Here is a 23,444-nt window from a genome sequence, read left to right on the forward strand (position 1 = left end):
GGCTCTCAGCTGAGGTGATTCACTGCCCACTGCTCCGCTCACAGCTGAGCTTTTGCTCTGACACCACCACCTCCATTATCAGGCAAGCTGCCAGGAGCTGCACCCACAGGGGAAACGGGCCAGGCAAGATGAAAGCAAGAGCAAACCCAGAATCGGGTGGGTTATTTTTATCATCCTATAGATTTGTAGCAAAGATCCCAGCCACTACGGCAGCTTCACAGGCATTCAGCAGATTTCTTTCTAGCGCTCTCACACTCTCACCTTCTTTTTTCCCCTTCCCTTCCCCTTCCCTCAAGCCCCCCCCCCCCCCCCCACCTGCTCCTCAGGAAATTAAGAAAGTGGATCAGGTCAGAGCAAAGCATTCCTCATTCTGCCATCTCCACAGGAAAAACTAATTAGTCGCCAAATATTCAGAATGGGTAATTGCTACCTGAATTAATAAGGGCAAACAGCCGGCAAGAAAGCAGTGGTTTACTATTTCTAAGAGCTTGCAACTCTTAACCCCGAGTTCCAGCTCTGGTGGATGGACTGGCTGGTGGGGTAAGATGGAAATCCCACCAGCAGCCTGCAGCCTTGCTGGGAAAGCAGAAAATCTAGGGGGAGGCAGTGGGGCAGGGGGAACAGGGTAGCCTGGGGGGCTCCTACACCTGGGTCAGTTAAAACATTTCTTTGGTTAAGAGTCACCATTTGTCTCCTCTTACACACACACACACACACACACACACATCAGAAATATCTGAGCACTCCAGCAGAACACATCAACAAGGATTCCAGGATTTTCCCCAGCTTCCAATCCTCCTTTGACAAAGATATTTAGAAGCCCCTTCCTGACCCAGGCTTCAGGCTCACACCCAAAGAGGACCTTGGGGAGACTGAGAAGTCTCACCTCCAACTCTATCATTATCTTTCGCTGTGTGACCTCAGACAAATCAATCCACCTCTCTGGGCCTTGGTTTCTGCATATGTAAGACTGAAGCGAATCATTTGGATCATTTTTGACAGTTGTAAGGTTATGCTCTTCTAGGCTTCTATTCAAATCTGGGCTCATCTGCCTTTCAAACCCCCTCCACCCCTGCTGCAGCGCTTACCTTATTTGAATTAGCGCCTGGGACTCTACTGCCCGCCAGTCCTTCCCCTCCAGCCCCTCAGCCAGCGTGTAACTTCCTTTAAAGGGTGGCTGTAGCTCTCTGGAGGCTTCACACTGTCAAGGGCAGCTGGGGCCAGAAAAATCCAGCCTCCAAAACTGCCCTTGAACACATAAAGGGAATCCTGGGCCTCTTCTGGCTGAGCTGCCTTCGTGACATCTGCATCCATTAGCAGCTGTCCCCCAGAATTAAGTGGTTCACCTTGCGCATGCTATTCAGCCTCTTACTTATTTTTATTAAGTAGCTCTTGTGTCTGTACACAGAGAGTTACCTCATTTCTTCCTGACAGCGGAGCAGGAGCTCTGTCGAATGGCTGTGTCATCGCAGTTCCATCTGAACCCCTCTTGAGGGGCATTTGAGCTATTTTCAATTTTCGACGTTTTACAAACCTGGCTGTAAAACGTTGATGCATGCCCGTTTTGTATAAAGGGGAAGTTCTGCGTGTGTGCACCTCCGTGTATCTTTCAAGGTTTGTATTTGCATAGAAACAAAGGGTGGAATACAACCTCCCAAGTTATTAACTCTGGTCACTTCCAAGGCATGGGATTAGGGAAGAACAATCTCAAAATGTTTTGTACGGGAGGATTATGTTATAATTTTTAGAAAGGAATGAGTGACCTTGCCCTCCATGCAGGAGACCCAGGTTTGATTCCCGGACCATGCACCCAAAAAAAAAAAAAAAAAGGAATGAAAGAAACAAAATGAAACCACTCTGTGATAACTTCTTCAAACGTGCTTTTATTCGCTGGTGTAGATCTGCCAGAAGTACAGCTGCACAGACGTGGCATGGAGTGGGAGGGAGAAGCGCCTCGCCAGGCGTGGCTTCCTTGTCCTTCCATGCGACTCTCCTCTTGGGGTGCCAGGAGCAACAGTCTGGGAGGCAGAGGCCCTGGGGTCCAATCCTGCCCCCATTTCCTCAGGGGAGTGCTGAGTGCCCCCGGTGGTGACTTCATCTCTCAGGACTTCAGCTTCCTCCTGGGGGGTGTGGGAAGGACACTTACCCGGCAGGGTTGCCGTGAGACTAAGTGAGATAAAACGTGAAAGCACCTGGCACAGAGGGCTGCAATAAAAGTCCACTTCCTTCCTTCCTTCCTTGTACGTGGGGTATCAGACTTCTCCCTGAGGATAAAAAAGAGAGAGAGAAACTGGTACAGCTCCTCCTTAAGTAGCAGTTCCTTTGCAGCCTCCAGCACCATGTGCTGACCCAGCTGGACAGGTGGGGGTTAGGGGCTGGTTTACAAACCCAGTGAGTGGCATTTCAGCAAGAGCCAGAAGCAAAGCTGACCACCTCTGGAAATCCCAAGATAATTAAATAATTAAAATACCTTCCCCTTTTTTCCCCCAGTGATATGGTAATACACCTATTAACCAATGACTTTTTAAATAGTTTTTTTTTCTTTTTAAGAAAAGTCAGTGAGCTCAAGAATAGAGAAACCCAGCAACACCAGGGTCCTGTGAATAGGAAATTTTTAAATAAGCAACCCCAATTGCGTTTATAAAATGAAGTGTCCCACCCCTTCAGAGTGAGTTGTCTTAGGTTAGGGGACACAGCTCCCCTGGGCTCAGAGGTGGTTCAGAAGGGGTAGGGGGAACGTGGCGCAGGGGGCCTCACCTCACCTGTCCAGAGAGTTGTCACTAAGGGCTGGTCACCTGTACATCCCCAGGGATCCCACAGTCCCAGGCATGGAACCTGGCATCTGAATTCTTGTCCCAGCTCACCTGCCACCGTGTGACCTTGGCAAATCAGTGATTTTAGCCAAAAGCTCCAGTTTCCTCCTCTGTGAAATGTAGGTCACATCCCCTTCCTCACCGGTGATCTGAGAGAACTCAAGGAGATAAGTTGTGTTCTAGCTTGGCTCAGGATAAAGGCCCAGGAGAGGCCCGTACCTCTCTCGCTAAGCCAACTCAGCAGGTGAACTCACTGCCCTTCCCCCCCGCCACCTGCTCCCACAACGTGGGACATGACTCCCAGGGGTATAACCTCCCTAGCAATATGGAACCTGAATCCCAGGTATGACCTGGAACCCAGCATCATGGGACTGAGAAAGCCTTCTTGACCAAAAGGGGGAAGAGAGAAAGGAGACAAAATAAAGTTTCAGTGGCTGAGAGATTTCAGAGTCAATAGGTTCTCCTGGAGGTTATTCTTATGCATAATATAGGTATCCCTTTTTAGTTTATGGTGTATTGGAGAGGCTGGAAGGAAGTGCCTGAAACCGTTGAGCTGTGTTCCAGTAGCCTTGATTGTTAAAGACGATTACATAAAGATGTAACTTACAATGTGGCTGTGTGATTGTGAAAACCTTGTGTCTGACGCTCCTTTTAACCAGGGTGTGGGTAGATGAATGAAAAACATATGGACAAAAAATAAATAAATAATGGGGGGGGATAAAGGGTAAAATGAATTGGGTAGATGGAAATAGTAGTGGCCAAGGAGAGGGAGGGGTATGCAGTGTATGAGGTTTTTTTTTTCCTTTTATTTCTTTTTCCGGAGTGATGTAAACATTCTAAAAATGATCATGGTGATGAATACACAACTATGTGATGATATTGTGAGCCATCGATCGTGCACCATGTATGGAATATACGTGTGTGAAGATTTGTCAACAAAAACGTTATTTTTTAAGTAAAAGAAAGCCTGTCGTCACTGATGGTAGCAGCCCACAGATCTCAGAGGGGATCCTGTCTTCAAACTAATGTGAAAACCACAAAAGCCTGGGCAGATGGACATGTCCAGTGTCACTGAGCCCTTTGGTCACCTCCCAGGAGACCATCCTAACCTCTTTGCCAACCAGAATCCCCAAGCCCAGAAACAGCATAAGTTATCAAAGGACCCCTGACTCCATGTCTCCAAACCCTTCTTTGCCTGCATCTCCTCCCGCCCTCCCCCAGCCATCCCGCCCCCCAAAGCCAGGCCCTCACCTGCCCTCTTTCCTGCCCGCAAAGAGCATATGTCCCGCCAGTTTCCATGATCACCCAGGGAAATACAATTTGGCCCTGTCCCAGAAGGCGCTTTGAAAATCCCAAGTGCTTTGCCCCAGAACACATCAAAGACCGTGCTTGCCACTGCCCCCCTGAGACCCACTGATCTGTGCAAGTTCAGCACGGCGCCCCATAGGAAGTGACCTCAGGAGCCCAGCTTTGATCAGTGAGTCAGCCAGCCCACCAAGCATCCTGTGTCCCAAATTCATTCCACAGGCAGGTGCAATGCACACCCACCCCGACCCCATGCAGGAGGCTGATGTGAATTACGCCTGGAATTTGCATCTTTATCCCCCTCAACGTGAGTTGCATCCCTTTAAGCCCCCACCCACAGCCTGCAGTTTTATTATGGGTTAATGGGTTAAACATTTTTAATTTTAGAAATAGTTGCCAACAATTGAATAACACACAGTGGCTCCGTGGCTCCCAGTTAATGATCTCTACACACAGGGACAGTAATATTTTTAGGCCCTATTCAAAGTTACACAGCCTGGCTGTAGATGAAATATTAATTAAAGGTTATGCTCGCAGTCTTTGGAAAATGATTACTCAAGATAGCAATTATATTTCCCCCTTTTTGTGTAATAAAACTGCACCTCGCTGTGCCTTAGGAATTAATAATTCTGAGCCCTGTTGTTACAGAGGCAGCATCAAAGTAGAAGGAGGGTCACAGCCCAGAGGGAAACAGACACCCACACCCACATGCAAACACACATTTAGACCCGCAAAGAAAGTGGGTGACTTCAGAAGAAGCAGGCTTCTATATCAGGACTGGGTCCCTTTCTCAAGATCTTGACCACTCTAGCTGTCTGAAAGCGTGTGACCCAATTACAAAGTGTCCAGAGAAACAGAAATGAGAGCAGGACACAGCTCCGTCTCTGGGTCTTTAAGAATTTGGGCACAGCTGAAGGCCTGGCAGGTAGCTGGAGCCCATCGGCCACCTTCTCCAGGTTCCTTCCTAGCAGCTCGAACACTCGGAGCCACCAGGCTGATTCAAGAGCCAAGAGTTGAGGAACTTCCCAGGCAACTTCCATAGGGAGAAGAAAGAAGACAGCCCATGGCCTGGAAAATCGCAGCAAGAATAGCTGCCATTTGCAGGGGCAACCTATTCTGTGCCAGACATATTCAGTGAGGCCAGAATTCTCATCTTCAGTTTATAGAAAAGACTCTGATGTTCAGGAAGATTAAATGCCAGAGATCTTGGGAGCCCATGCTGTTCCCTCCCTGATCTCAGTGACCCGGAGGCAGCTCTGTTTTTCCTGCTTCTGCAGTTAGTCCCACCTGTGAGTAGGGTCAGCACATTCTCTCTTGCTTGTTTGGGCCTTTGTGCCATGTCATCTGGAGACTCGAGCAGAGGTGCAGGTATCCATATATCCGTACCTTTGTAGCCAGCAATCTCGTCCTCAAAGGCAAGGTCATTGGGCTTCCCTCCTTTACCCTAGAGTTTCTTAAATAGTGGACAGGGTGACAGGAACCTCCCTTGGAGTTAGGGCATGACTGGAAGGTTCCGAATTTTCTGATTTTTCACAACATAGCAGAACGAAATGGATCATAATTGGCTCATGTCTGTTGTATACTACTGATTTCAAGTGTTATTGTATTTCATCTTATAGCAAATATCTGGCAGTGTTGCTGGGGGTGTGGGGGGAGGAATCAAACAATGCAGTGGAGTGGTGATGAGTGCATATTTTAATGATCTGTGCAGAACTGCAGGCTTGCACTGCCCCTTGCCCTCTCCCCCACCTGCTCCAGTTCCCAGAATGCTGAGAACCATTTAAAGTCACAACAGTTTTTGGTGTTGTGGTTGTTGTTGTTTATTAGTCTGCCTTGTTGAGATGTTAACAGTTTTGTTTTCCAAGCACGGATGTTGAGTTCAGGAGTTTGATTATTCCTTTGTGAGAAAAGTAAAATGTATTGAGCACCTACTATGCGCCAGGCACAACGCTAGTAGACTGTGGGGACATGGCCTCATGGATTGGTTGGTCTTTGGGTTTGAATCCCAACTCTGCCATTTACTGTGTAACCCTGACAGAGAAGAGGGGTGCCTCGTAGACCAGGTTCAAGAGGAGAAAGGGTGGGAAACTCCTGGCTGGGATGGGGCAGATTCCCACAGTGGCTGGTGTCTTCAAGTCCAAGGATTCTCTTGGGAATCACAGAGCCTCTGGGGCAACCTGTCATGATCTGAAAACCAAGAGGAGCAGGAGAAAAGGTGGAAGGAGGCCGTCTGGGAGGCCCTCCCAGGAAATCGACTTTCTTCAAGCAGAGGGAAGGAAGGGTGTTGAGTGTTGAAGTGTTTCCTAACTCAGCAGGCAGGATAACAGATCTGCCTCCATGCAGGAACCCAGTTACCATCCAGCACCCAGGCTGGTCAGATGGCTGATGGACTGCAGCCAGAGGGAGAAAACACTCATTGCACGAATGTCCAGTATGCGTTGCACTATTCTAGGGGCTGGATGCAAACAGCAAGCGCCAGGGACCCTTGAGGAATATGCAGTCCGTGGGGTGGGCAAGATAACTGCAGGATGTGCTGTGGGCGTAGGCAGGCAAGTGTCATTTCCATTTCACACATAAGGAGAACATGGCCCAGAGAGTTTTAAAGTGACTGGCAGTTGAATAGGTGGTAGAACCCAGGGTCCCTGCTCCTGCACCACCCTGTGGATGTCTCCTGCAAGGAACACTGTTCTTCACAGATGCCTCAGCACAGATGAACTGTGCGGTGTCTTCCAGGCTTAACATCCTATAAGACCATCTTATCCACTGGGTCCTCCAGGGACCAGATTACCACCAAAACAGGGGCTCTGGAGGACAGGGTGAAGGGTTTGGGAGACGGAGGACAGGTCCTGTAGAAGCCTTGGTAGCCAGAGAGCACTACCCGAGCCTAGGGCCCAGGGACCCAGTTCTACTGATTTTCCAGCTACTTATTTGCAAGATGGCAAATACGTCATAGCAAATATTGACCCTGAGAGCTCTGCCGTGGTGGCAGGCAGCCCTCTTGCTCTCACAGTCCCTCCCTCCAGGCAACTTGGCTCAGACCTGCATGCTAGGAAAGGGCTGTGCCACTGCATGAAACCTGCAAAAAGTTCCCGGCCTACTTATGTGACTTAATTCCTCTGAGCATCAGTTCTGTGTGCCGGTTTAATGAGGGAATTGGGCCATCAGGTTAAAGAGGTCTCTTCCAGCTCTAAAACTGGAGTCTGGAATTTGGTTTTGTTAAAAGGTTTTTATTATTATTATTATTATTATTATTGTTTACTCTTGATTTAGATCAGGGGCACCAAATTGCACTAGAAAGGACCCGCTTTCTTTATCTTGCATCCTTACTACCTCCAGGTTGCCTGCTTTTTCTCTGACACCAAATGCATTCACTGACCCTCATCTTCCTGGGGCACCTGAGATCCCAGGAATCCAGAGAGCAGGCAGCTGCCCAGAGGCAACAAGACCCTGGCCTCACCCTTCCAGGCTAAGCTACACTCAGCAAGGGGAGACAGCACAGAAGAAAAAACAGCAGCGGGTCCAAGAAGGAGGGGCACCCTCATCACTCTCAGCCACGGGGTGTTCACAGAAACCCGTTTCCTGGGGACCAGCCGCTTAGGAACTCTATTTTTAGCCTTAATAAAGACCCCTCCTCCCAGACCCCATAGGAAGCTCATGACAAGACCCCCACCAGCATTTCCTTGACCTGCCTCCAGTATGACTCTGAGTCGAGGAAAAGGAACTCAGAACAGAGGTGAGAGGGCAAGAGAGGAAGCTGTGGCAGGGGGCCCTAAAGGGAGGCCTGGAAGGAGTAGGGGGCTGAGGGAGTGAGCGCCAAGGCTCTCTGGCAGAAATGCTTTCCTGGCCTCCTGGGATGGGTGTTCCACGCCCCGTCGGAGGGAGCAGGGGGCAATTCTGGCACAGCCTGAGCCAGCTGACGAGGCTCAGATGTGGCGTGTGCATGGCGCAGCTGATCCCAGGCCTCGTGCCACAAGCTACCAGTGAGTCGTACCCGTCTGAGGAAGTGGGAACGTTCCAAGCCCTCCCTGTCCCTCTTCCAGCAAACTGAGCTCAGGCTCCAGGAAGGTTGAAGCAACCAAAGAAGCTTCTCTGCCCATCAATCCAAGTCCAGGTCTGCTCCCCCCGCAGGACACAGGTGCACCCAGCCCCAGACACCCAGAGAAACTGGGGGCCCGAGGCTGCCTTGGGGCCCAGGGCTGGCCTGGGCTTGCTGCAGGGCAGCTATTTAGGGAAAGCAGGAGGGCGCATTAGTGAATATTTCTGGAATCTTCCTCCAGTGTTCTTCCCTAGTGGAACTCCTCCCAGGGAGTCATGAGGCCTCACCCTGCATGGGGACGGGAACTCCTTGAGGACTCAGGAGGGGCACCTGCAGCCCAGGGCCCCCAGGAGAAGGAGGCACTCCCCTCCTTCTGCCAAATGGTAATGTGAGCCCCAGCGGGCCTGGTCTTGGGAGAAGAGGACCACTCCTGCTCTTACCCTTGGGGTTGGAGGGACTGGGGTTTGGGTAGGATCCCTGGCTTGACCCCTGGGAGGACATGCATGCACTTATATAGTCATCCCATGAACATCTGTGGATCCCTCACTGTGTTCCAAGCCCTGTGCTAGGCTCGGGGGCAGTCATAACACTGAAAAGCGCCCTCCTTCCTTAAGGAGGTCACAGACCAGTGGCGAGACCGACATGTCATTACAAAACCAGTGGCACAGGGTGATGACAGGAGGCTGTGGGCAATTCAGCCTCTGCAGCTGGGGTCACTGGGGAGAGAAAGAAGGGGCCTCCAGGGAAAGCCTGGTGGGGGCAGGTCAAAGAAGACCAGAGACTGCAGGTCTAAAGGGCCACGGGCACGGGAGGTGCAGGGAAGGGAAAGGCCCCAGAGCAGATGTGCGGCCCCTGGGTGGGTCCCTGGGGAGGAGGGGAGGCCGAGGCAGTAGAGAGGAGTCTGCAAGAGAACTGAGGACCCTAACTCCTCACTCCAAGTCACTGCCACCTGCCCTCATGGTGACCCCAGCCTCTCTGGCTTTGCACAGGACACCCTCTTTTAGTATATGGATTGAGGAAGTTAGGGTCAAAGTTCCAGCCTCAAGTCTTTTTTTTTTTTTTTTCTTGCTGAATTCCCCTTCTAGACATCAGAGGCAAAGAGGAACACACATTCCGAGACCACCTGCACCAGCACTTCCGTGTTTGGTCAGAAAAAATAGGTTTTTGTCCTTGTGCTCCCAGCCCTGCCGCCTGCAGCAGGTTCCCTTTCTGAACCCAGAGCATGTGGCCAGGGTGGCTGCACGGGTGGGGGAGGCTGCAGCCCTGGAGGTGGGAGCCAAGGTGGGGCGGGGGGAGTGCTCAGGAAGCGGCCCCTCCCACACCCCTGTGCATGGATGCCCTGTCCCTGTTTGCCTTCCCAGCCTCCTCCAGACCACTGGCTGGTCTTTGCACACACACACACACACATCCTTTCCACTCCCAGCTTTCAGGATTCTATTCCTGCTTCTTGGCATCCACCTGAACCTGTCAAATTCACAGCTTTTTGTTTAAGCCCGTGTCATTGTTTGAGACCTTTTCTGATGAAGCCTTGTATTCCTCCTGAGCCTAGAAACAGTCTTTCTCTTCTTTAGCCAGCCCCTTCTCCCTATCCCTCTCCCACCCTTCCAGCCCAATGCTCTAGCTAGTTGGGCAGACACCTAGCCCTCTGATTAGACAATAACAAGCTTCAGGCGGATCCCTGCAGCCTGTCCACTGCCAGACACGTGCAGGTCCTTACTACCTGTTCATGGACTAGAACTAGACAGGGGCCCTCATTCCTCACTCTCATACAGTGATTCTCATTAGACATCACTCCTTCCTGTGCAGGATTTCAGTGAGACTCCAAGTTCACGGTCACTCTGCCACACCTGGGAGGGACCAGAACCGGTGCCCTCCCTTTGGGGGTGAATTTCCCTTATCCGGACTTGAGCAGTTGTCCTTCCGCAGCAGCACAGCTGTGAGGGTCACAGAACTGCCAGGCTTCCCTTCGGGGAATGCAGTTTCAAAGCAGGGAGCTCAAGCCACGGTCAACTCAGGTAGCATTTTTGTTGTCAACCAGGAAAGTGTGAGACACTACTAGTGACGGGTGTGGGGCAGGATGGAAGAGCATGCATTTTGGAGTCAGTAAGACCTAGGTTCAAATCTCAGCTTTGCCACTTACTGTGGTTATGATCTTGGGAATGTTGCTACATTCCTGAGCCTCAGTTTCTCCAGCTGCAAAGTGGGTATAATAACAGCTATCTCGCAGAATTATTGTAATGACTGAAGTAAAATGTTTGGCACAGAGTAGGTCTCAGTAAACCATAGCTATTATTGAACACTCAGTTCAGCATGATGGTTAAGAGTGCAAGCTCTGAACCCAGTCGCCTGTATGTGAACCCTAGCTCTGCCCCTTATTTGCTGTGTGGCCTTGGACAAGTTATCTCACCTCTCTGTGCCTCAGTTTTCTCATCTCTACAATGGAAATGATCATAATTCCTACCCAAAAGAGTTGTGGGTCAATAGAGGCCTGTAAGTCAATATAGGGCTTAGAACCAGCACCTCCCGTGTGGGAAACATTAGCCATCATTGTGGGCTACTGCTTAGATATATTTTACATGCATCATTTAATTGAATCTAATAACAATTCTACAAGGTTAGAAAGTACTTTTACTCATTTTATCAATAAGGAAACAATCAGAAAAGCCACTTTTGCATGGAAATTGCAAAGCCAGGATTCAAACCCCAGGTCAGTCTTACATCCATTATCCCTTGTCTTGGGGAATGCATTGAGAAGACAAGACGTCAGCCTATGGAGCAGGTGGAAAGCTACTCTGCATTGAGGATAAGCAAGCAACAAGACAAAAGACACTCTGAGCTCTCAACTCTGGTTCATAGGGGCACCCGTAGGGAAAAAAGCATCGTGTACATCATGCAAGTGGAGGGCAAACAGGCCCGCTTGTGGGCAGGTGAGCATCCAATGGGCCTTTAACTTCCTTGATCCATTCTGGACCACAATGCCCCACTCACTAGTACCATCAACTCCAGCCGTGGGCCAGAGCACCCTAAATGGCTCGGCCTCATGTCAGTATCAAAAGCTTGAAAACCCATCATAGCCCCAAGGAAGAAGCAGCACCACTGGGTTTGGGGATCTGTGAACGTTTGGGTTTGCAGGGTCTTTTTCATTTTGTTTTAGGAGTCTGTTTTGTCATTCTAATTCAAACCACTCAGAAACATCTGAACTTTCCACTTGTAAGTTAGCTCTAAGTCATCTCACGTGGACTTTGCAAGGCGAGAATTAAAGTTCTTGACATTTGAAAAGTCATCCTGTTCAGACACTGAAGAAAAGGTCACCTGTGTGGAGGGAGGCCTGTGGATGATTAGATTCCTAGCTCCTGAGTATGGAATTCGGTACCTTCTGAAATAACACTCAAAACCACTGGATAGCCCTTGAGCACTGGATATCTCTCGCTCCTTCTTCAACACAGCTCCCCGAGAGTGTCACAGACAGAGACACTCACACTCAACCGTTTAGAAGAGCAAAAGAAGATGCCGAACTCAACCCAAGGGGCTGGCAGCCCTTAAAAACGTCATTGGGCTGGACTAAGGTGGCCCATCCTCCACCCAGATGTGTGGCTTGGCTTTGCCTACCTCTGGCTAAAACTGAACTTGCACTTGACCCCTGGGAGAGGATCAGCCCTTGGAATGCTGGGGCAGATCTGGTCCCAGTGCCTGGCATGGTGGTCTAGGAGGCAGGACCAAAACGGAGTGTGGAGGGTGGAGGGAGGGTGACCATGACACAATCACTTCCAGACTGAAGTGGTGTGGTGTCCAGCCACAGGTGAGACCTCAAATGGGCAGCAAGGGGGGTTCCCGGGTCAGCTTACTCCTCAGAAGCCTCGCTGCATGCTAAGATAAGGTATAAGACAAGTTCAAGGTGGCCCATAATCTTACCATAATTTGCTAAGATTAAGAAATTTTAAACAGGCTCAAAATTTGGGACAGTTTTGCAGCTAAACCCAAAGACTGGAATTTAGAGGCTCAAAACCTTTCCAGGTCTACATAGGCTGGCTTTAAAGTGAGAAAAATAAGGTCTGAGGGCACATCTTGCACTTGAGATCCACTGGGCAAAGAGCCTGTTTCTGCAGGCACACCCACCTCCTGGCCACCCCAACCCCACCCAGAGCAGCAGGATCGCAGGGTACTGCAGCGAGCTGAGGACTGGGGTGCAAGTGGGACCACACCTGGGGCACATGCACCACGCAGTGCAACGGGGACAAGTCCACAGCTAAGCAGCTGAGGCTCCGGCGGCTTGGTTTTCCTCTCGGGTCTACCCGGGGAGTGAAGGGAACACGGGGCCCAAAGGTGCTGTGTGCGCTCCATGGAGGGCAGGAAGTGAACAGTCCGACTTCTGCTTCCCCCTCCCCTCCTCCCCACCCAGGCATCGCTGGAGAATGGACCTTTGACCAATACCGGGGTTGGGGACTGCTCTTTTCCCCTGTAAAACTCTACATGGTAGAAAGATGCCAGAGAGGAGATAACCAGTGGCCAATTCAACAGCTCTAGTGCTCTGTACTCAGTCTGCTCCTGATCCCCCTAAATGACTATTATGTCCCTCGTGACCTCTGGCAGAAGCGGTGGATCTTCTCCAGTGGTGAGTCTCTCTCCTTACCAGCTCTGCTTTCCTCCCCAACTCATCATCTCCTTCCATGCATCTTCCAACAGCCTCCTAACTAGTCTGCCCCAAAAAATTCCACGAAGCAGCCAACACGCTGTAGCCAAGCATGAGTGCCCACGCATGGTGCCTGGGCTTTGCAGGTGGAGCCCTCATGGCCCCTGCACACCCCTAGGCCAGCTTTAGTCCTGAGTCCCACCTTCCCTCCAAGTTCCATGCCCTGTCTCCCTAGAACCCACATCTTGGCAATAAATCCGAATTTGGTCCTTTGTGCTAAAGGCTTAATGCCCAGCCTCTCTAGCCCTCAAAACAACCTGGTCCAAGTCATGCTCATTTCACAGGTTTGAAAATGGGCTCGAGAAGCAGATAGTAAACTAGGAAATAGCAGCGCCTGCTTTTAAATGAGGTCCACCTGAGGGCATAACAAGCCCCCCCGCCCCCACCAAGGAGTCTGTTGCCCAGAGCAGCCAGCCTCACCCTCCCTGCCTCAGGCTCTGTGCTGACCCCACTTCCACTCTGTGGCCCCATGGAATCCCACAGGCCCACAGAAGGTCAGCAGCCTTCAAGACGGTCCATCCAAAACCATCTCACAGCCCAAACGCCGCTCCAGAAAGCAAAAGGCTGAGAGAATGGCCTACAATCTCCCTTCTGGCTTCCACAACCCCTTCATTCCTCTCTCTGAAAGTTTAGTTCTGGTTTCTATTTATTTGACAATCACTCACATGGTGCTTGGTGTGCATCTGCACCAACTCCCTGGGTACGGTCAGGGTCGCTATGCCCATTTCACAGGTAGGGAAACTGAGGCACAGACAGTCTAAACGGTCTGCCCACCACTAAGTGGTGGAGATGGGATTTGAGCTGAGGCCATCTGGTTCCAGAGTCTCTGCTGTTCAATTCACATTATCTTTCTCCTTATGGAACACATGACCTGATAAGACCCACCTCGGTGACCCTCCCTGCTCCCGTGCTGCTCCGTTTTCCCTCCTCAAAACCGCAGAGCTTCTTGACCATACTGCCAGCCAAATCTTCTCACAGAGGAAGTGAAGGAAAGGACAACGATATAAAAATACTTCCGAGTTCAGCGTGCTGACTTTTGGGCTCTAAGAATCACATCCTTTGTCTATCTTATAGGAACAGTCATCGGAGGACAAGGACGCCACGTAGGGCTTGTTCTTTTACAGACCTATGCAGCTGTGGGAAATGATTTTGAAATACGCACCAGCCCCTTGTAGAATCATTCCAAAGCACGCTGTGACCCATTTCCTACATCCCAAGGAAAAGCTCATATAAAGTTGTCAGATCAGTTGGGTACAGTAGAAATCTTAGCTCAGATAATCTCACCTGAGAGCATCACTTTACTACCCAGTGTGCGAGGGGAAATCAAAGGCATCTTAGCCGCTGGAGGACAGCAGGCAAAAGGTGGTGGGTGCTCAGAGCAGAGGCAGTTTAATGGAATATCTGAATATTTACGACATCTTTAAACATCTGCAAGCCAAGATGTCACAGCAAGGATGAATCGAAGAATTAAAGTGGTATAATAGGGCCCTAGAGAAAAGACTGTTACTCTTTTGCTTTTGAAATGGCCATGCATTGGCATTCTCTTTCTCTTTCCTTTTCTCTTCTGTCTTCCTCTCTCACTCCCCACTCCCTCTCTTTTCTTCGCCCTTCTAGTCTCATGTTAAATCGTAGTCTATCAGGGGCCTTGAAATAGCTTCACCCTGCTTTCTGGCTTTCTAGACAGATTGGGAAGGAGTTTTTGCATGTGTGTTTTTTTAAGTTTGCAAGGTGGATTCTGTATTGTTGAAAACAAGCACCTTAAGAAAATAACAATGACTACTCATTTGCAGTTAATGTTGCTTTCTGGAGAGTTGGTCGTATAATGGAAGCTGGCTTTTCTAAATATTTGGTTAATTAGCTATACTATCTGAAATAAATGTTGGGCTCTTGGTCTTTATGGAACATAAGTTTATGCAGTGATTTTTACATGCATTAGCCAGTGACTGATATATAATCAGTGCCATATAAAAGTTGATGGAGTCTAATTGGATTATCTAATTTGATTTTCCCAATAGTCTAATGAGAGGTTGTATTTTTATTAGGTGGGGAGTTGCCTTTTAAAACTGAAAATCTCACATTCACACAGTAAATAAATGCATTCACTTCGAAAGGTTATACAATCTAGTTTCCTGCCCAATCCATAACTGCTTCCCACTCTCCGCAGGTAACCAACTATCATCAGTCTCTTATGCATCTGTCTGGAAATTTCCCATCTACGCAAAAATACAAATACATTTTTTTAAAGACACCTCATTGTATACATTCTATACCACAATCACAAGTTTTTTGCCTTTTTGTTTTGACTTAATAACATATCTCAGAGTGCTAGCCATCCAAATTCCACCTCGTTCTTTGAAGATGGCAGTTGACCATTCAATTAAGTGGACACAGTATACCTTTTCTCAGTGTGCTTCTAGTTTTCTGCCATTCGAAATCTTGCAGCAATTAACACCCTTTTCACATATATTTGCTTGAATTGCCAGAGTATAACAGAAGGGTAAATTCCTAGAAGTAGAATTCCGAGAAGTAGAACTTGTTTTGTTGATATACATGTAAAGTTGCCACCAAATAATGTGGACCAGTTTCCACTCCCACCAGTGGTGCTTCTGAGCCTTATTTCTTTACAGCTTCATCTCACACTGCAGATGACCATACTTGATTGTCCTTGCCAATATAATTGCTGAAAGAAATGGCATTTCGTTCTGATTTGCATTTTTTAATCAGTGAAGTTGAGATCCTCTTAAGATAGTTACAAGATATTTGCTTTTCATTTTTTAAAATGAGGCTAAGGCTCGGAAAAGTTGCAAAGTGATGATTTAAATATTACTTTCAAGAGCTGACATCAGCCCCAAGTTAACAACATGTGGGAATCCAAATGAAGGGGTCAGCAAACACCCTAACCTAATTCAGGTCAGAATGGCCTCTACCAAATTCATTTGTGTGCTGAGTTTCCAAAAGGAGGAGAAGTTGAGTTGATTTGCTTGAAAGCTGGACCTAACATTTTACCTCTCTGTGCTTCAAGTTCCTTCTTCAAAAAGAGGGAGCTGAATTGCCTGAGTGTTTCTTAACCTTTATTGACCTTTATTAAACTACAACCTCTTTTCCATGCGAAAAATAAAATGAAAAATTAGTAGGCATTGGGATAGTATATAATTGGAATCACTGTCTTCTCATCCCAACCACACAATATTTGCCTCCTTTGATTTTTCCTTCTTTATCATTAAAAATGTTATATGATCTTTGCTCTGAATAGGTGATACATTCATGTGGCTCAAAAATCAAAATACCTAGCAACTGCCTTATCCTCCACACCTCCCTTACATTATCTTTCCCTTTATTATCTAAAGTTTCTATTATGAAAACAATAGTCTATTTGCCAATTTCAAACAAATGCAATAGTGCATATGCTTTTTCAAATGCTCTCTGATCTTCCTTACCCCACCTGCCCCCATCCACAAGGCCTCTTTCTCCCTTCTAAACACAAGAGATCCCGAAGGTCCTGTTTCAGAACTAGAGAGCCAGGTTTCAGCTGCTATAAAAAATAATATTTAATTGTCAAAGTTTCACAGCAGGGAGGTTGCTATTTGGGGAGTGAGCAGCTCATCCCTGGAAGCATTCAAGGAGGGGCAATGAGAGATGTAAAGATTTCTCAGTTGTCAGGAGAAAGAAGCACAAAGTTACTTCTACATCCAGAATTCCATGTTGAAATTCATTCATTTATTCAACAAACACATCTTAAGCTTCCTGTGTCCCTAGCAATGTTCTAGGTACTGCAAAGGAGAAAGCTGGATAATGAATCCTTCTTGTCCTTGAGTAGGTGACCATCCTACGGCGCCCACATGCAAGGTCAGGGCCACTGTGTACATTTGCACAGGTTTTGTAATGCACAAATTGCCCAGCTGCACATATCAGACCATTAAGCACTTAATCAGACAGACAGATGGACATGTGGAAAAGAACATCATTGGATGCTAAGAGTCATTGGGAGAGTGGAGCCAGAGAGCAGAATGCAGCAAGAACAGCTTCCTAGAGAAGATTCTGGGCTGAAGCCGAGAGACAGCCTCTCCCCACCCACACCCTGCATGGCCTCCCATTTATCAGTGTCTCAGTGGTGGGAATGACACGTGCTCAGAGTGGAGTGACCCTGCAGGATTCTGGAGCTGCGATAAGAAAACAGGGGAGGAAACGTGGGACCTGGGCTCTGTTTCTGTCTTTCTGTTCAGCCTGCACCTTCCTCCAGAGCCTTTCTCATCTACCTGCCCGAGAATAGTGCTCTGGTCCCTTCTCACCACCTAGAGACGGTCAGAAATGCACACAGGGCTCTAAAGGTCCCACCAGAGTCCAGTCCTCAGCTGGAGGCCATTAGCTGGACTCCACTGAAAAAGAAAACCAATCATCTATGACAGTGTCTCCAAAGATATGCGAAATTAACCACAGGAAGAGCTCAACTGGAGAAATTCCAAGTCTCCTCTGGGTTGTTGATAATAAAGAGCACAGCTCCTCACCCTCAGACCCACTCCTGAACTCTGTCATTGAGTTGACTCCAGGGACCTATTAAATATGATGATGATTATTAGATATTACAAGAGCAATTCACACCTCAAAGTGATTCTTACCCTCACCTTGGTCTGAAAGGGAGAGAATCAGAACCCCCTTAGGTCTTAATTCCCCAGGCAAGGTAAGGTCAGGAGTCATTGAGACTGGTTAAAGGCTGTGGGTCCAGAGAGCCACAGACCACCCAGGTGGTGGGGGGCCAGAGGTGGGGGGCCACACGTCCCCAGCCCAGGCAACTCAGGAGCCGGCCATTGCTTTCTCCACTCTTAAGTGCATTCATATAGCTGTGGGTCTGTTTGGGGACTCCCTTTATGTTCTGTTGATTTCTTTGTCCATTTTCACACCAATACCACACTCTTAATTACTGTAGCATTATAGGTCTCAAACTCAGGAAGTGTTAGCCTTCCAACTTTATCCTTTTCCATTTGTTTTGCTATTCCAAGCCCCTTGCATTTCCAAAAGAATTTTAGAATATCTAGTCAACTTCTCAAAGAACCTGCTGGGATTCTGATTTGGATTGCATAACCTCTGTAGATCAGTTTGGGACAAATTGATAGATTCTTAAGAACCTTCCAACTGATAAATGTGGTATATATGTCTATTTATTTAGGTGTTCTTTCACTTCTCCCAACAACATTTTGTCAATAGTATATATATCATCCACATTTTTGTCAGATTTGCCCCTCAGTATGCTATATTTTGATGACATTGGAAGTAGTATTATTTAATTTGTTTCCAATTGTTTGTTGCTGGTATATAGAAATACAATTGATTTTTGCATATTCATCTTGTATATCACAACCTTGCTAAATTCACTTATCAGTTCCAATAATTTTCAGGGTTTTTTTTTTTTTGTAGATTATGTCATATTTTCTACATAGACAATCATGCCATCTGCAAATAGACAGCTTTACTTCTTCCTTTCCAGTCTAGATGCCCTTACATGCCTTCACCCCACCCCTCTACCCTGCCTTTTATCTTATTGCACTGGCTAGAACCACCAGTACAGTATTGCCTGGAGGTTGGTGAGAACAGATATCCTTGTCTTGTTCCAGATCATGGCAGAAAGAATTATTTCACCATGATGTTAGCTTTAGGTTTTTCGGGAAGGCCTTACATTGAGTTGAAGGAGTTCCCTTCCTTTCCTGTCTCACTGAGAGTTTCTTATAAGGAATAAATACTGGGTTATGTCAAATGCTTTGTCTACAATCATTGAGATGATCATATGGTTGGGTTTTCTTTACCTTGTTAATATGGTTAATTCCGTTGATTGGTTTTGGAACATTATGCCAAACTTGCATTCCTGGGACTACATTATGCCATTATGCATTATCCTTTTTCTATATTGCTGGATTTGACTAGATACAATTTTGTTTAGAATTCTTGCATCTATGATCATGAGGAATATTGATCTGTAGTTTTCTTTTCTTGTAATGTCATTGTCTGATTTTTGGTTTCAAACAGACATAACTAGAGACATATACCCTTCTTTTCAATTTTCTGCAGAACTTTGTGTAGAGTTGATATTATCTCTTCCTTAAGTGTTTGGTAGAATTCACCAGTAAAACTATCTGTGCCTGGAGATTTTACGTCGGAAGGCTTTTAACTACAAATTGAATTTCCTTTTTATATCCTGCCTACTCAGATTATGTACTTCTTTTCTAGTGTGGCTTAGTAATTTGTGACTTCAAGGAGTTTACACCTTTTATCTAAATCATCAAATTTATTGGCATAAAGTTCTCCATATTATTTCCTTATAATGCTTTTAATATCTGTATAGTATTTAGTGACATCACTTCTCTTATTCCTGATATTGGTAATTTGTATCTTTTTTCTTTTTCCTGATCAGTCTGGCTAGAACCATAACCTTTATAGATCTTTTCAAAGAAACAATTTTGGTTTGATTCATTATCTCTGCAGTTTTTCTGTTTTGTATTTCAGTAATTCCCACTCTGATCTTTATTATTTTCTTACTTTTACTTTACTTAGTTTGCTCTCCTTTTCCCAAATTTTTTAAATGGAAAATGAAATCTTCTATTTGAGACATTTCCTTTTTTTTAGGTGTGTTTGGCTGTAAAATTTCCCCTAAATACTGCTTTAGCAGCATCCCACAAATTTTGATATCTCGTTTTTTAATTCAGTTCAAAATGCTTTCTAATGTCTCTTTCTTCTTGAAACATAAGTTATTTAGATGCGAGTTATTCAATTTCTAGTTATTTGGAAAATTTCCTGACACTTTCTGTTATTGATTTCTAATTTAATTCTATTGATTTCAGAGAACATACTTTGTATGACCTCAATCTTTTTAAATTTATTGAAAACTTTGTTTTGTGACTCAGAATATGCTTTATCTTGGTAAATGTTCTATGTGCAATTGAAGAGAATGTGAATTCTACTGTTGTTGGGTGGAGTGTTTTATAAATGTTAATTGGATCAAGTTAATCCATAATGTTCAAATCTACTGTCCTTGCTAATTTTCAGTGAACTTGTTCTATCAATTATTGAGAGAAAGATATTGAACTCTAACTATAATGGCAAATTTGTTTATTTTTCTTTGTAGTTCTCAGTTTTGTTTCAAGTATTTTGAAACTGTGTTATTGGGACATAAATATTTAGGATTATTAAATCCTCTTGATTAATTGACCTCCCTATCATTATGAAATAGCCTTCTTCATTTCTGCTAATAACCTTTGTTCTGAATCCTACTTTCTAGGATATTAATAAGGTCATTCCAGCCTTGTTTCTATCAATGTCAGTATGGAATCTTTTCCTATCCTTTTATTTTTAAAAATAGATTTGTGTTTTCTACTTAAGATAGGTTTGTTTTATACTTAAAATAGGCTTCCATTAGTTAGGGCTTGCTTTTTAATCGACCCTTTTAATAGGGGTGTTTATATCTTTTACATTTTTTATTATGCTTGAATTTAAATCTACTATTTTGGTTAGACTTTACTATTGTGTTATCTTTATTTTGCTCCATTTTTTCCTCTTTTTCTGCCTCCTATTGAATTAATTTTTTTTATGATTTCATTTTATGTCCTTTGTAGGCTTATGGCTATATCCCTTTGTTTTGTTATTTTACTGGATGTTTTGTGGTTTATAGCAAACACCTTTAACTCATCATAGCCTACCTTCAAGTAACTTATAACACTTCACATATAGAATGAAAACCTTATGATACTGTATTTCTATTTTTCCCCTTGTTCTAGTTTGCTAGCTGCTGGAACGCAATACACCAGAGATGGATTGGCTTTCAATAAAAGGGGATTTATTTAGTTAACGTATAGTTCTTCAGAGGAAAGACAGCTAACTTTCAACTTTTCTTATGTGGGAAGGCACAGGGCGATCTCTGCTGGCCTTTTCTTCAGGCCTCTGGATTCCAACAACTTTCCCTGGGGTGATTTCTTTCTGCATCTCCAAAGGCCTGGGCTAAGCTGCAAGAGCTAAGATGAGGTATGCTGAGCTGCTTGGGCTGTGCTATGTTGCGCTCTCTCATTTAAGCACCAGCCAGTTAAATCAAACATCATTCATTGCAGCAGGCACGCCTCTTAGCCAACTGCAGATGTCATGAGCAACAGATGAGGTTCACATGTCGTTGGCTCATGTCTACAGCAATAGAACTAGGTGCCTTCACCTGGCCAAGTTGACACATGAACCTAATTATCACATCCCTCCTTCCTGACTTTTGATTGTTGTTGTCATCAATTTTACTTTAGTGCATATATTTTAAACTCTATGCTATATTATTATTTTAGCTTAACAGTCAGTTATCTTTTTTTTTCATAGAGAAATTTTTATTTGAAACATAACAGTCACTGGGGGGAAATATTATTGGAAGTAAAGGAACTTCTTTTTCTGAAAATAACTGAAACAGCATCATTAGAGTTTGTTTGTGCGTGCACTTTGGGGGAAGGGGGGCATGAGATAACCATTGTATCTCATTTACATATATGATCATGTCATGTGTTTCGGAGGGCTTTGGGATTTTAGCTAAAGCCTTAGATACAAATGGTTAGGCTTTGCTCAGAAAAAGACTTTGGTACTATATAAGAACTCTTTCAAATAGCTCACTGTAAGGCGTATGAACTCCAATTTGAGATAAGGAGAAAGAAATAAAGGGGCAGCTATGGGGGAACAATACTGTGTTTTTCTCTGTCTGTTTTATGTTATAGTGAAAGGTGCAGGGGGCAGAAGAATTATTGAATATTATTCTGTGAGATGCTACAGTGAGGAGGTTAAGAAAGGTCAGTCATCCTGTCTGGATATATGAACTGTGCAAGCTGAGGCAAGATAATTAAACTTTCTGTGCTTCAGTTTTGTCATCTATATAATTGAGATAATAATACTACCTTAATAGGGGAAATTTTGTTCCCCAAGGGACATTTAGCAATGTCTGGAGACATGTTTGGTTGTCACAGTTGTGTTTGTGTGTGTTTGCTACTAGCATCTATTGGGTGTATGCCAGGGATACTAAACATCCTAAAACACAAAGGACAGACACCCCCGCCCCCCGAAAAGAGAATCATCAGACCAAAATGCCAACGCTACTAAGGCTGAGGAGTCCCGCTCACGGAGTTGTATGATGATTACATGAGCTAAAACAGGAAAGACTCAGAGAGAGAAAGCAACACAGACAAAGAGAGACACAAACTCTCAGATAAACGAAGTTACCTTTGGGTGATGAGATTATGTGTGCTTTTGTTTTCTTCTATGTGCTTCTCCGTATTTTTGAAAATGCCTGTAATGATCATTTATTTCTCTGATGGTAAAGACAGGAGGATGTTTGTGCATCAGCTCATCACATTAACTCCAGCTATCCACAGCATCGAATCCCTCCCCCAGGTGAATGAAAGTTCTCACCATCCCAACTACCATTTCTGTGTTACCATTCCCCAGCTACGTGGCCAAACATCGGCCGCTGACCACTACCCCGTTGGCTGAGAAAATCCAAGAGAGGCTGACCCAGGACCTGCTAGGCCACTGCCACTGCCATCTGCCAGGCCAGGTGCACAGACAAAGTCTACATTTGGGGCAGTGGATACAAGGAACCAAATAGAAAATTGAAGTAACTCCTTAGCAGGGAACCACGTTCTGCTTTACATCCCTCATCTCTTTTAATCTTCACTATAACCCCATCATGGTCAGCTTCATGTGTCAGCTTGGCCAAGTGGTGGTACTTGTTTGTCTGGTTGGGCAAGGGCTGGCCTGTGTGTTGCGATGAGGACATTTCATAGAATTAGATCATGATCACGTCAGCTGCATCCACAGCTGATTCCATTTGTAATCAGCCAAGGGGAGTGTCTTCTGCAATGAGAGATGCTCAATCTAATCACTGGAAGCCTTTTAAGGAGGATTCAGAAGAGACAGGCTCTCTTCCTGCTTTGGCCAGCGAACCTCTCTTGTAGAGTTTGTCCAGACTCTCCATCGGAATCGTCGGCTTCACAGCCTGCCCTGCGGATTTTGGACTCTGCATTCCTGCAGTCACATGAGAGACTTTTATAAATTTTATATTTGCGAGTGTTCCCTGTTGATTCTGTTTCTCTAGAGAACCCTAACTAATACAAACCCCATCGGAGAACAACTGTTCACTGCAATATGTACCTTTCAGGGAAATGAGGCAGGAAAGTTGGGGCCAAGTCCCACAGACACGATGGGGAGAGCTGAGGTTCTAATATCCAGGTGTGTTGGGTGGCAGAGCCCACTGTCTCTGGGAACGTCTCTGAATATGCTGCATCCCATATTCAGAATTTCTGGAGAGCAATGACACAACATCCAGTGGGCATCCACTCTGGGCCAGATACTCCTACATCTGTTATTCTATTATATAGGTTTAAAGTCATTATTCATCACCTTGATATTTTACAACTTCCTTCTTTTTTGAGCCGTCTGCAACTACCCTTCCTGGAAAAGATGATAAAATGTCCTCATGGAATAAAGCCCAAGCTGAGATCCCACCCTGGGCCCACCACATTGCCCTCGGTATTCCTTCATCCCCCCGCAAAGAAATGTTTGCTTCTACTATTCAAGAGTCAGTCTATAGTGCACG

At 45.9% G+C, this 23,444-nt stretch overlaps 1 long non-coding RNA gene across 2 annotated transcripts in view; it reads right to left on the reverse strand.

The window, feature by feature from the left end:
- Positions 1–1,883: 1,883 nt before the first annotated feature.
- The window catches only part of LOC143676082 (uncharacterized), a 60,013-nt gene continuing 38,452 nt past the window's right edge, over positions 1,884–23,444 (reverse strand). The window contains exons 3-4 of one of the 2 annotated variants that reach the window (XR_013171803.1): positions 2,865–2,962; positions 1,884–2,264 (exon numbers count right to left, since the gene is read on the reverse strand). This is a non-coding gene — a long non-coding RNA (uncharacterized LOC143676082). The remainder of the gene's footprint in view (positions 2,265–2,864; positions 2,963–23,444) is intronic. The other variant, XR_013171804.1, reaches the window with a different exon arrangement.

The sequence above is a fragment of the Tamandua tetradactyla genome, chromosome 3 (assembly GCF_023851605.1).
Source record: "Tamandua tetradactyla isolate mTamTet1 chromosome 3, mTamTet1.pri, whole genome shotgun sequence".
Classification (NCBI taxonomy): Eukaryota; Metazoa; Chordata; class Mammalia; order Pilosa; family Myrmecophagidae; genus Tamandua; species Tamandua tetradactyla.